At 38.5% G+C, this 11,544-nt stretch overlaps 1 long non-coding RNA gene across 1 annotated transcript; it reads left to right on the forward strand.

Moving 5' to 3' along the window:
• The first annotated feature begins 1,803 nt into the window (after window positions 1-1,803).
• On the forward strand, window positions 1,804-9,845 carry LOC124257660. The gene is made up of 3 exons (XR_006893321.1): window positions 1,804-1,973; window positions 3,013-3,017; window positions 9,835-9,845. It is a non-coding gene; the product is annotated as an uncharacterized LOC124257660 (long non-coding RNA).
• Window positions 9,846-11,544: the final 1,699 nt, after the last annotated feature.

Here is an 11,544-nt window from a genome sequence, read left to right on the forward strand (position 1 = left end):
CCAGCAGACAAGCATATTCTAATAACTGAAGTCTCGGACCAGACAAAGTGAGTGAGTGAGTTTAGTTTTACACCACTTGTAGCAATATTCCAGCAATATCCCGGCAGGGGACACCGGAAATGGGCTTCACACATTGTACCCATGTGGGATATCGAACCCGGGCCTTTGGCATGACAAGCGAACGATTTAACCACTAGGCTACCCTGACCAGAAAGAAATCTTCAGCAATGTTAGAGTGAGTGAGTTGGTAACAATTCTTTGAGCAGTACATGTAATAACACATCAACTTAATGTGTAAGGAAAGGCCAAAGACTTACACACTTTCGTCTAGTCTGTTTTACAGTCCCTGAACCACATAATTTCCCCTTCCTCCCAGCCCTTTTTGCAATATGCTAAAGCCCCAAATGAAACAAGTCTAGATTTCCTCCTGTTCTAAATCTCCCATCTCGCTGGGACTCCTTTTGTTTCTATCAACATTATACATATTCAGAGACTAAACCTTAGTCTAAACTTAGTCATCAACCAGTATGTGAGCGAGCACATTGACCCAGTGGTGACAGATTAAGATGGTAACGAGCCCAGGTACTGAACCCATAACCATAGGACTGTACAACGCAGGCTTTCAGATTGGGCCAAGCGCCATATTGAAAGAAGACATCTCTTGTTGCCAAGATTTCTGTTAAAATTAATGCTTTCCAATAAATCAACCACACTTATTTGTCACTGATGTTCTGAAAAGTTCACTCTTTCAGCAATTTGACTGAATACTGCTTGGTAAGTCATGAACACATCAATACAGTGGTGGCAATAACCATTAGAACCTGGCCAGATCTCGGCCAGATCCACAGCAGCATCCAGAGTAGATGTTGCTGAAGATTTTAGAAGAATCTCCTAATTTCTGCCTGAAATTGTGAGAGTGGGAGGCCTGTTTTATCATCCTTTCCTTACAATAGTAACCTTTTGTTCTTGTTTTGCATAAAAATGCTTTCAAACATGGCAGTTTCAGAAAACAACAGATGTACCCCTGGTTCAGATAACACTTTGTAAAGGAAACATTTGTCTCTTAAGATTGAACGTAGGCATCAATAACACAAGCACAAATACTCATAGAAATGAATAAGGGAAAACAAAGTACAAATGTTCCTTTATTTATTTCCAGAATTTCACCCACAGTGGAATACATACCTTGTGAATAAAGGAACACTTGTACATTCATGTGTTCCCTTATTTGCTTCCATGAGTGTATATGTGACTTTGTATGTAGTACTGAAATCACGGCCAAATTACAATTTCAAGCATGATTAAAATATGATCTTGTTAAGGAAGGTTTGATCTCTCTTTTCAGAATCTCCTCACATTAACATTATTGTACTGAACATCTAAAGGCCAATACAAATTTTTCCTTCTGATACCAAAGGTTGTCATGTCAAAATTCTGTAGATTTTCTCAACAGTGACAAATTGGTGGATTTAATATTCAATTGTGAAATCCCACAGGGACAAAACAATTGAATGTAACCAACCTGCTGGACAGATCACGCTTCGACACCAGTATGTTTGGTGTACAACTTCGCTATGGTGCTTCATGCTAGATGTGTATTCAATAAACCTGTCAACAAACTTGACTAGATAGTGGCCAGACTTGAAAGGACGGCAAGATTAGAGGGTGCACACAGATGAAAGGTTTGATATATTTGACACTGTCATAATCCACTCTCTAAGGAACACCAGACTTGGACTAATCTTAAGCTGAGCAAGTCTCACCGAGGTCAATAAAACATCACTCTGAAAATAACTACAGTGGAAGCCCTCTAAACCGGCACTCGTTGGGACTGACAAAAAATGTCGGTATAGAGGGCGTGCCGATTTAGAGAATGATCCTAGCAATTAACTATCTTCTGTCGGGACGAAATTCTAGTGCCGATATTAAGAGCATGCCGGATTGGAGGGCTGCTGATTTAGAGGGCTTCCACTGTAACTCAAAATTTATTCTTTTGTTTGCTAGTTGTTGGACATCTACTGCAATGTTCAAGCTTAGATGGTTGCCTGTAAATAATCAACCGAACAAACCAGTGACTGTCATCTTGAGTATCGATCATGCAATCAGGATATGATGACGTGTCAACCAAGTCATCGAACCTGACCACCGATCATATCAGTCGCCTCTTACAACGAGCATGGGTTTTGCTCAGACCAATTCTAACCCACAAACTCAGCCACATTAGGCATCTAGTCTAATCATGATTGGTTATCTAAATTACAATGTCTCTGTACCATTGTTCTCTGTATCTACGATGATGAGTTGATTTAAAACTTACATACAACTGAATGACAAAGTCCTGTGAGAAAATGTTTTATCACCTTCGTGTTATCTGCACTGCAGAAATTGGAATCACAAAATGTAAGGGATTAGGAACACTATAAACATTCTCATTTCTTTTAAAACTGAATGCAAGATTGACTTATGGATTTCAAAGTCTTTGTTCTTTCAACATGTCCAACACAATGTTCCTCTCATCTTGGTGCCTCATCAAGCAAATTCATGGATCCTTTGGATTCTTAAGGCCACTAAAAGGTATTGCATCAATTTAGCTACCATTTGACAGTATAATTTTAACACATCTTCATACAACACACTGTTTATAACCAATTTTTCATTTTTCTCTCTGGATTTTATTTCAATCGCTCTGTTAAAATCAAACTTCAAAGAAGTCTTATCAAGGCATTTGACATGGGATTCTTGGTCCAACCGAAGATAAACCACATCTAAAACATTCATAATATGAAACAAAAGCTTGTCTTCCTGTCATACAACGTTCCATGGTCATTCCCACAGGTATTGAGTTAATGTGAAGGAATTTTATCAGCTCCATTAGGTGTGCTTCACACTGACTATCACAAGCAGCCATCAGCAGCAGTCTAGTCTTGTAAGCCTTATCACCGATATGTAACACTGAAACCCTACCTACATTTAGCAGTCCCCAATAATCCTACTTGGTTTGAATCTTGACAGGTATTGTCATACATTATACATTATTGTTAATACCTCTGGATCGGATCTGGAACCTAATATGGTCGTGTGAATATCACCATCATCTAGTGTTGGGAATTGGTTGAAATCTCACAATTGATGATTGGTTCAATACCAACGACCAATCATCGAAAAAAATTGGTTCGCGTCATTTTTTAGATTTTCCAATTCAGGCTGTAGTTGCAGATAAGTATAAAGAAAAAACATTTGGTTCTCTGGTGTTGTTTTTTGAAACGGCACAAATTACATTTGCAAATTTCACATCCAGTGTAAAATGATTCAGTTCCAGTGTAACATAAACTTCCAAGATTCTTCCAGAAATATTCAGTCATGACTTTTCAGAATGTGAAGTGAGTTTTCCTAGAAATAAACACGTTTTCAGGCCCTGACAACGCCCTAGATATGTTCTATCATCAAGTATTTCAAACTCTATTACAGCGGTTCTAAAATCGTTTGTGTTCGATTATGAGAAAATGTGACCGATTGCTTGGTCGTTTGGCCACTGCGACCTATCTTCGATTATTTCAATTAATCGGAACACCACTACCATCATCGCACTTGTTTCGGATGTTCAGGTAGGGTACAATACTTCCATGACACTGAAGAATTCTGGATTCTCATTGGACAAAATGAGTTTAACGTAAGGTATCTTATTCATAGTGTTGTGATGTTACAATGTGATGTCAAGCCCAAACAAACACTAGTGGTGTTCTGATTAATTGAAATAATCGAAAATTGGTCCCAGTGACCAAACACTCGTCCAATTTTCTCATAATCGATTTTGTCACTACTGTTTTAGTGTTTGAAACACTTACCGATGGAACATATCTTAGAAGTTGTCAGGGCCTGAAAACATGTTAAAATCTTAGGAAACTCACTTCAATTATGGACTTACAGATACAAATCATCAAAATGCAAATTCAACTTATAAAGTTGAAAAGTAACGCGATGATGTAAAAACGTAAAATGTAAAAACCAAAAATGAGCATGTATTTACAAAACCCAACATCTCTGTATACACACACACACAATGAGCCGTGAGGGCATCGGCAAATGAACCAGCCAATGAAAATCTTCGTTACACTTGAGTGCACACCCACCCGCTCTGACTAAGTTTGGTATCCCGGCTGCTTCGTTTCGAGGGAAGTAAACCCAAGCACAAAATATTGCACTTTTGATTTTGCAATTGTATGCTTATAGTTTTGTTTATATGTTTTTTCATAACCAGCAATGTATATTATATGTCATGAATAAATGATAATTGTGTTTTAATTATGTTTGATTTTTTGGTTGCATGTGACCGTTAATTAAACATAGACTTACAACGACCTTTGCTTTAAGATTACTTAGCCAAACACTCTGGTAGAGTTGTTTAGTCTGTCACTTTCTACTGAAAAATTCATAGAATGTCCAGACCATATATTTGGGGATTAAACCTGCAAACATGTTATCATCTAATTTGTTTTTCTGGAACAAAGACATGAAATTCCATGATCCCCTCCAGCCAGACCCAAAGCTATGCAGGCTAAATCATCTGTTGTCCAAGCAAGAAAGTACCCCGGCCATGATACACATCATATCATGTAACCCACGGTGAGGCAACATGACGATCTACTCATTGACATCACATGTCTAGACGATTGATTGATTGATCTAAACCAAGCTAAAGACTACACAAGCGTTTATTATCAATTGTTGACAAAATATAACAGTTTCAGTTTTCAGAAGACAACGGTCTCCCAGGGGTTCTTGTACTTTGCTTTTAATATACTGGACAAAATAAGTTAGGGATATTGGTATTTTTATGATTTTATCAGTGTGTCATTGAACAAATAGATCATTATTCATAATTTCAAAATTTACATTTATCCCTAACTATTTTTGTCCAGTATATTTGAATCAAAATGTAGTGAGACAAGCTCTAACAACAAACACTTGAGTTTTTCCTAAACTTAAAATCAAGCTGATTCTAAATTTCTTCATTAATCTCATCATTCAGTAATTTGTAATAAAAAAATGCATTTCTGAAAATTTACAAACAATGGAAATTTTGTAATTTGAATACGAAGACATCAGACATATTGAAAGCCTTGTATCAGCTGTCAGTGTTTAACACATTCCAACAAGGGCTACAGTCATATCTCCTTACATGAAATTACAAGCAAGGTGTTGGTTTACCATTGTCACGCCTATCCCACTACCTAGTTAGCAGGTAATAGTTCCAGGTGGAATACTGGGGACATGACAACTGAACATTATATAGTATACATGTCACTTGGTCAGTCTTCTATTTCACTGAACATTGCGGAATGTGTCCAGGATGGCAGCTGCAAAATTAACAACTCCACTTTCACATGCGACATCCAGTGTGCGCTAATACGGGGCCGAACCCATTGGTCAAATTCCACCAGTCCCCAGCTCATATAGGTGGTTATGTGAGTAACTAGATTTTGGGAACAGCATAACTTGTCAAGATTGTTACTCGTCTACTAACGGCGACTAAGGTGTGTGTCCATTCCTGTAACACTTAGCTATTAGTCACGCCTAAGTCTAAAGTCGGATATTGTTTTTTCACCAGCCTTCACAAGCTCCAAATTATAGCACATCACTGAATTTTTCTATTATACATGTTTATTCCAACACAATCTACTTTTCCTTTTGGAACTGTATATAGGGCTGGGACGATACACTATGTCACGATATGATACATATCGCGATATTTTACCTGCGATACGATACGTATCACGATATATACACCTTGAAAGAATGACACGGTATCAAGATTTAAAATGACTTATTTCAATGTATTTGCGTTTAACAATAACACTATTGTAATAAACAAACAAGTAACTCCATCATACTTGCGTATTATGCTCTAAATAAGTACTGTAACATTTACAAGATAATACTGTATTGAAAAAAAAGTTGTGTATCGTTTTGTATCGATGCATCGGTGAATCGTCCCAGCCCTACCTGTATGTGGTTGTATTTAACGCCACACTTAGGAAGATTCCAGCTACATAACCATTGCTTGTAATCCATCAGGCCTGGACCAGACAATCCAGTGACTGTTATAGTGTACAAAGGTACAATGACACATGACCAACCATGTCGCTGAGCCTAAACACTTAATCCATGTTCCGCGTATTCACCTGTTATGATGACAAGCATGGGTGTCTGGGGGCCTATACTACTACTGGAATGCCCATACGTTTGTTCGCAGAAAAAAAGACTTATATTTACTTTATTATTTAAAAGACATTTACTTGACAAAGCCGAGGGTTTTCACAAGTTACTGACTAGTCAAAAACACCAGATGGAAATGCATGGGGCATCATTAAGCAGCAGTAAAATGAACTGATACTTCAGTTAGGAGTGTTATCTAATTACCTGTATTTTCCCTATGCCATCTAATCACCTGTATTTTCCCTATGCCATCTAATCACCTGTATTTTCCCTATGCCATCTAATCACCTGTATTTTCCCTATGCCATTTAATCACCTGTATTTTCCCTATGCCAGTGCTTCAGACAGTTTTTTGAGCCATTAAATGTTGACACATATTAGTGAGTGAGTGAGTGAGTGAGTATGGTTTTACGCCGCAATATTTGAGCAATATTTAAGCAATATCATGGCAGGGGACACTCGAAATGGGCTTCACACAATGTTGGGAATTGAACTCGGGCCTATGGCGTGATGAGCGACCGCTTTAACCACTAGGCTAGACAACGCCCCATATAGATATTATACCATCCTCAATAAAGACAGTATATTGGCTGTTTTTAAATCAAGGAGTCAACAGTATATTTATATCATTCTACTTAAAGCACTGTTTCAGGTGACTTCAAATGTGTATCTGTTTGTGTGCTGTGCTAAGATGAGTAAATCGGCAGAGTTTCCTGACAATAAGTTAATGTGTAAGTGATCTGTAGTCCCCATTTATCAGTGTTTATCTGAAAACTCCCTGAAGGACCATATGCTCTGGCCGGTTCCTGATACTCACAATGCCTCCTACTTCAGCTAATGGGGGCCTGGCTCCCTGTATCAAGGGCAGAGACAAGAGGGTCATGTCCCCCAGCAAGGTGGAGTCTGCAGACTTACTACAACTCATTCACATACAGCGTAAACATGGCAACAGGGGGGTGCTGGGGTGGGAGGATTGGGAAGGTATGATTGATTGGTTGTCGTTTAAGGATGGGGAATTGTGGGGTAGGTAACCATGGTAACAGGGGATGGAGTTGGAGGTTGTGACTAGTGAGGGTGGGATTTAGCTGGGATGGGGTTGGGTGTGGGGGTAGGGATGGGTGTTGGTTACAATGGAATCAGGACTGGAGTTGTCACCAATTAGGATGAGCAACAGTTGGGATGGGGTGATGGTGGGCAACAGTTGGGATTGGGTGAGGGTGGGCAACAGTTGGGATGGGGTGAGGGTGGTCAACAGTTGGGATGGGGTGAGGGTGGGCAACAGTTGGGATGGGGCGGTGGGTGGGGATGGGGTGAGGGTTGGCAACATGGGGTGAGGGGGGCAACAGTTGTAATGGGGTGAGGGTTGGCAGGTTGGGATAGGGTGAGGGTGGGCAACAGTTGGGATGGGGTGAGGGTGGGCAACAGTTGGGATGGGGTGAGGGTGGGCAACAGTTGGGATGGGGGGTGAGGGTTGGCAACAGTTGGGATGGGGTGAGGGTGGGCAACAGTTGGGATGGGGTGAGGGTGGGCAACAGTTGGGGATGGGGTGAGGGTGGGCAACAGTTGGGATGCGGTGAGGGTGGGCAACAGTTGGGATAGGTTGAGGGTGGGCAACAGTTAGGTTGGGATGGGGTGAGGGTGGGCAACAGTTGGGATGGGGTGAGGGGTTGTGAATGAGGTCAACTCATCTTAAGAAATACCAGAAACTTTGTGCAGTGTTGTGGAACATCTTTGTTACACCAATATAACTATTGATATAGATAATGTTAGTGGTGGTCCGATTAATTGAAATAATCGATGATTGGTCGCAGTGACAGAACGACCAAGCAAACGATCATGTTTTCTCATAATCGAACACAAACAATTCTGGAACACTTGTTTGCGTTAACAATATTTTTCACAAGGTTGGTTTTGTCTGTTACATTTCATGAGCACTACAAGCTCATTCCAAGTCATGATTGAATTTATCTTAAAGATTCCAAGAAATTAATGCTCCCAACATACTAGTCATCCTTTAAAGATGTGAAATTTGCAAATGCATTTTGCCCAGTTTGCAAAAAAAACAAAGAACTACATGTTTTTTGCTTTATTTGTTTGTCCATTAACAAAAATAAATGACGCTAACCAATTATTTTCGATGATTGATCGGTTGTAATGAACCAAACATCATTTATGAGATTTTAACCAATTCCCAGCACTAGATAATGTATCCGATGTATTGCAAACCTGGTAATTTTGAAGTCTGCAAATTTAGTTACATCTATGACAGGACCCAAGTATCTTTAGCTGATGCTCAAACACCAGAAATCTCCGTGTTCCCGAACCCCACACAAGCCTATCTCCCATATATCACCTAGATATCTTATCACAGATATATCACACTCACAACCAAACACATCAGTACTAATTGAGACTGGTCATTGGAGTTGGACAGATTGCCCTGAGCAAATGACCTGGACAGGGCGCCCTTCCCTGGATTTATGAGCCCAACCTCTGGCTACTATCTGGTCAAGTCCATCATGACCACCTGGGCAGAGAGTCCTTAGCAGATATGTCCACGCAGATTAAAGAGACACTTAGTTGTGAAATTAAGGCATGTCACGTTCATGACAGTGTCCATTGACCCCACAGCTCAGACAAAAATAAAAAGCTACAATGTACAAAGAACACATTTATGTTGCTTGGCAAATTTGTATAATTACTTCAAACAAGGCATAATTTAAAAACATTTCAGTAAATGTACATCCTCGGCAGCTTGATCCCAATATATCAAACTATGGACTGTCCAGAGGCCATTCACAGCTTGTGCTAATGAAGTGATCTGTCTATGTGGGTCCAAATTGAGCCATACTTACTTATTTCTTTATGGATGAGCCAAGCCTACATTTTATCGTAGTAAAAGAAATAGATTCCTCCAAATAATTCTGTTTACATTTTGTTTATTTCTCAATCTGCCATAAACCAAAACAAAGGACAAAAAAAAAAATATTAATAGTTAGAATGTCAACTTCTTTATTATGACGAACATGACGTTTCAGAGTACCGTATATTCTTACTACTTCATTCACCTGATGACTTCATTCAACTAATGACTTCATTCAACTGATGAAGATGTAAGAATAAACTCTAACCCTCGTGTTCCTCATAATAAAGAAGCTGAAATCCATGAATTCTCCCCTTTTGCGTGTCACTTCTAAGTAACTTTCAGGAAAATATATGTTACTTTAGCAGGGGTGGAAATAACCCATTCCCCCGACGCCCGAGTCCAGTTTTTTCTTCTGTTGGGCAAGCAAATTTGCATATCACACTGTACCGGTGTCCAGTTGACTTTCCAATATTAATTATGTTGTTTATTTTAAAAATCAACAAGAAAACGGCCGGTATAGTGGAAAAATTATCAGGTTGAGTGATTTTTCATGTGCCACTGTACCGGAGTACACTAGCAATTTTAAAGTTATTTCCACCCCTGCTTTAGGGAGTTTATCTAGTCCTCAGCCGCTACTCTTCACCTTTTATTGCAGTTTTATGAAACACTGTACATTGCATACAAGATTGAAAATACAAATATAAGATACAAAATCTTTAAAATAATATCTTAGGAAATTGCTTTGCTACCAGTATTATCAACACGTATTTACCTCAAAAACTATGTTCCTATCACAGTGCCACATAAATATTCTATTTTGCACCATGTTTCTACAGGGCCTCCCCTATACAATACATTCTTGAAATAGTCATCCATAACTAACCCCATCCTTACCTAAAATGTACATATGCAGGAAACATTCTCCATTATTAAGATCCAACAAAAGTCTTTCAAAGAAATATGTAGGTTTTCAACTGTTCTGTTATGTAAGTTAAGTTCAATATATTATCAACCATGATAATTTGTGTGAATCTTAAATGGAATTCGCTCATCCCAATATTCAGCAACTAATTATTATTACATCTCTACAGCAATGTATCTTCACCTTTTCTGTGCTTGTTGCTACCATATACCCTTGTTATTGACTTTGTAACCATGGGGGGGAGAAAAAAAAAAAGAAATTGTGTAAATATATTTTTAATATTGTTTAACATATATGAAGGTTATGAAATACTCTACTTCTATATACAACAGATTATACCACAGGGAAGTGTCAAGCTGACAATGTTGTACACTGTTGTACAGCAACTCCTGGTGTTTATGTCCAGTCTCCCAACACAAACATAACATTTGATGCTATGTGACAAACACTGTCATATCTTCCATATGTGATATATTGTTCATATTTCCAGCTTGTTATAATCTAGTACACATTGGCCTAGAGTTTGTTCTTTGTTCTGTAAGTACTGCATATACTCAAATACTGGATATAGAATCACAGTGTGATAGCAGTCCAACTACAGAATTCCACAAACAAGATAGTTTGTAAAGGGAATAATGCTATTTTTGTGTGAAAAAAAGAAAGAAAAAAGTTATACAATTAATTAATTGTGAATCAGAGAAAACAACCATTACATGTTATACAATTAATTAATTGTGAATCAGAGAAACAACCATTACATGTTATACAATCAATTTATTGTGAATCAGAGAAAACAACCATTACATTTACAAGTGTAAACTGACAGTGTCTTTTCATATGGTTTAATTCTTGATTTTAACACTGTTTAACAGAAATGGTCTAAAATTGTAAAAGAAACCAGCTTTGACAAGCTTACTCCTGTAAGTCTGAAGGGTTTCAGTCCTGCCCCCCACTGAAGAATATTACATGAAGCTTCTCCTTAGGCAAGTGGCTTTGTTTTAGATATGTCTCTGTTAAACCAGTATTGAATGGGTACCAGGCAGAATGGTACTCTAATGTCACTGTTAATCTTCTACATCCAGAGAGGTTGAGGTACATACTCCTTTTGAGCTGACAATGAAAACATGAGTGCACACTGGCCCTCTAACAATAATGCAGTCCTTTGAGCATGCATTAAGGAGAGGAGTTAGTTCATTAACTGGGACATTAGTTTTATTGGTATTGGAAACAGTTCAATACAAAGTTTCAAAGTCACATATAAATTTGGACAAAAAGGTGAAGGCCCCCAACTTCAACTTCACAACAAATTTTGATGAAAAACAGAAATAATCTAATAACAAACTGAGAGGGCTCTTGAATGCTGTATAACCCTCCATGACAATACATGGTTTCAAAGGGAAACACTGACAATCTTCCTTTCTCGTCAGAAGGGATTAGGATAATCTGTGGCTATTGTTATCCCTAAACCAAATTTGAGTAGGGGATTTCAATATAGGGGTAAAAGATTAAACTCTGCCTCGAGCAATGCTCCCCCTCGTAC

This window comes from Haliotis rubra, unplaced genomic scaffold (assembly GCF_003918875.1).
Source record: "Haliotis rubra isolate DU_JTF1 unplaced genomic scaffold, ASM391887v1 Scf67, whole genome shotgun sequence".
Lineage (NCBI taxonomy): Eukaryota > Metazoa > Mollusca > Gastropoda > Lepetellida > Haliotidae > Haliotis > Haliotis rubra.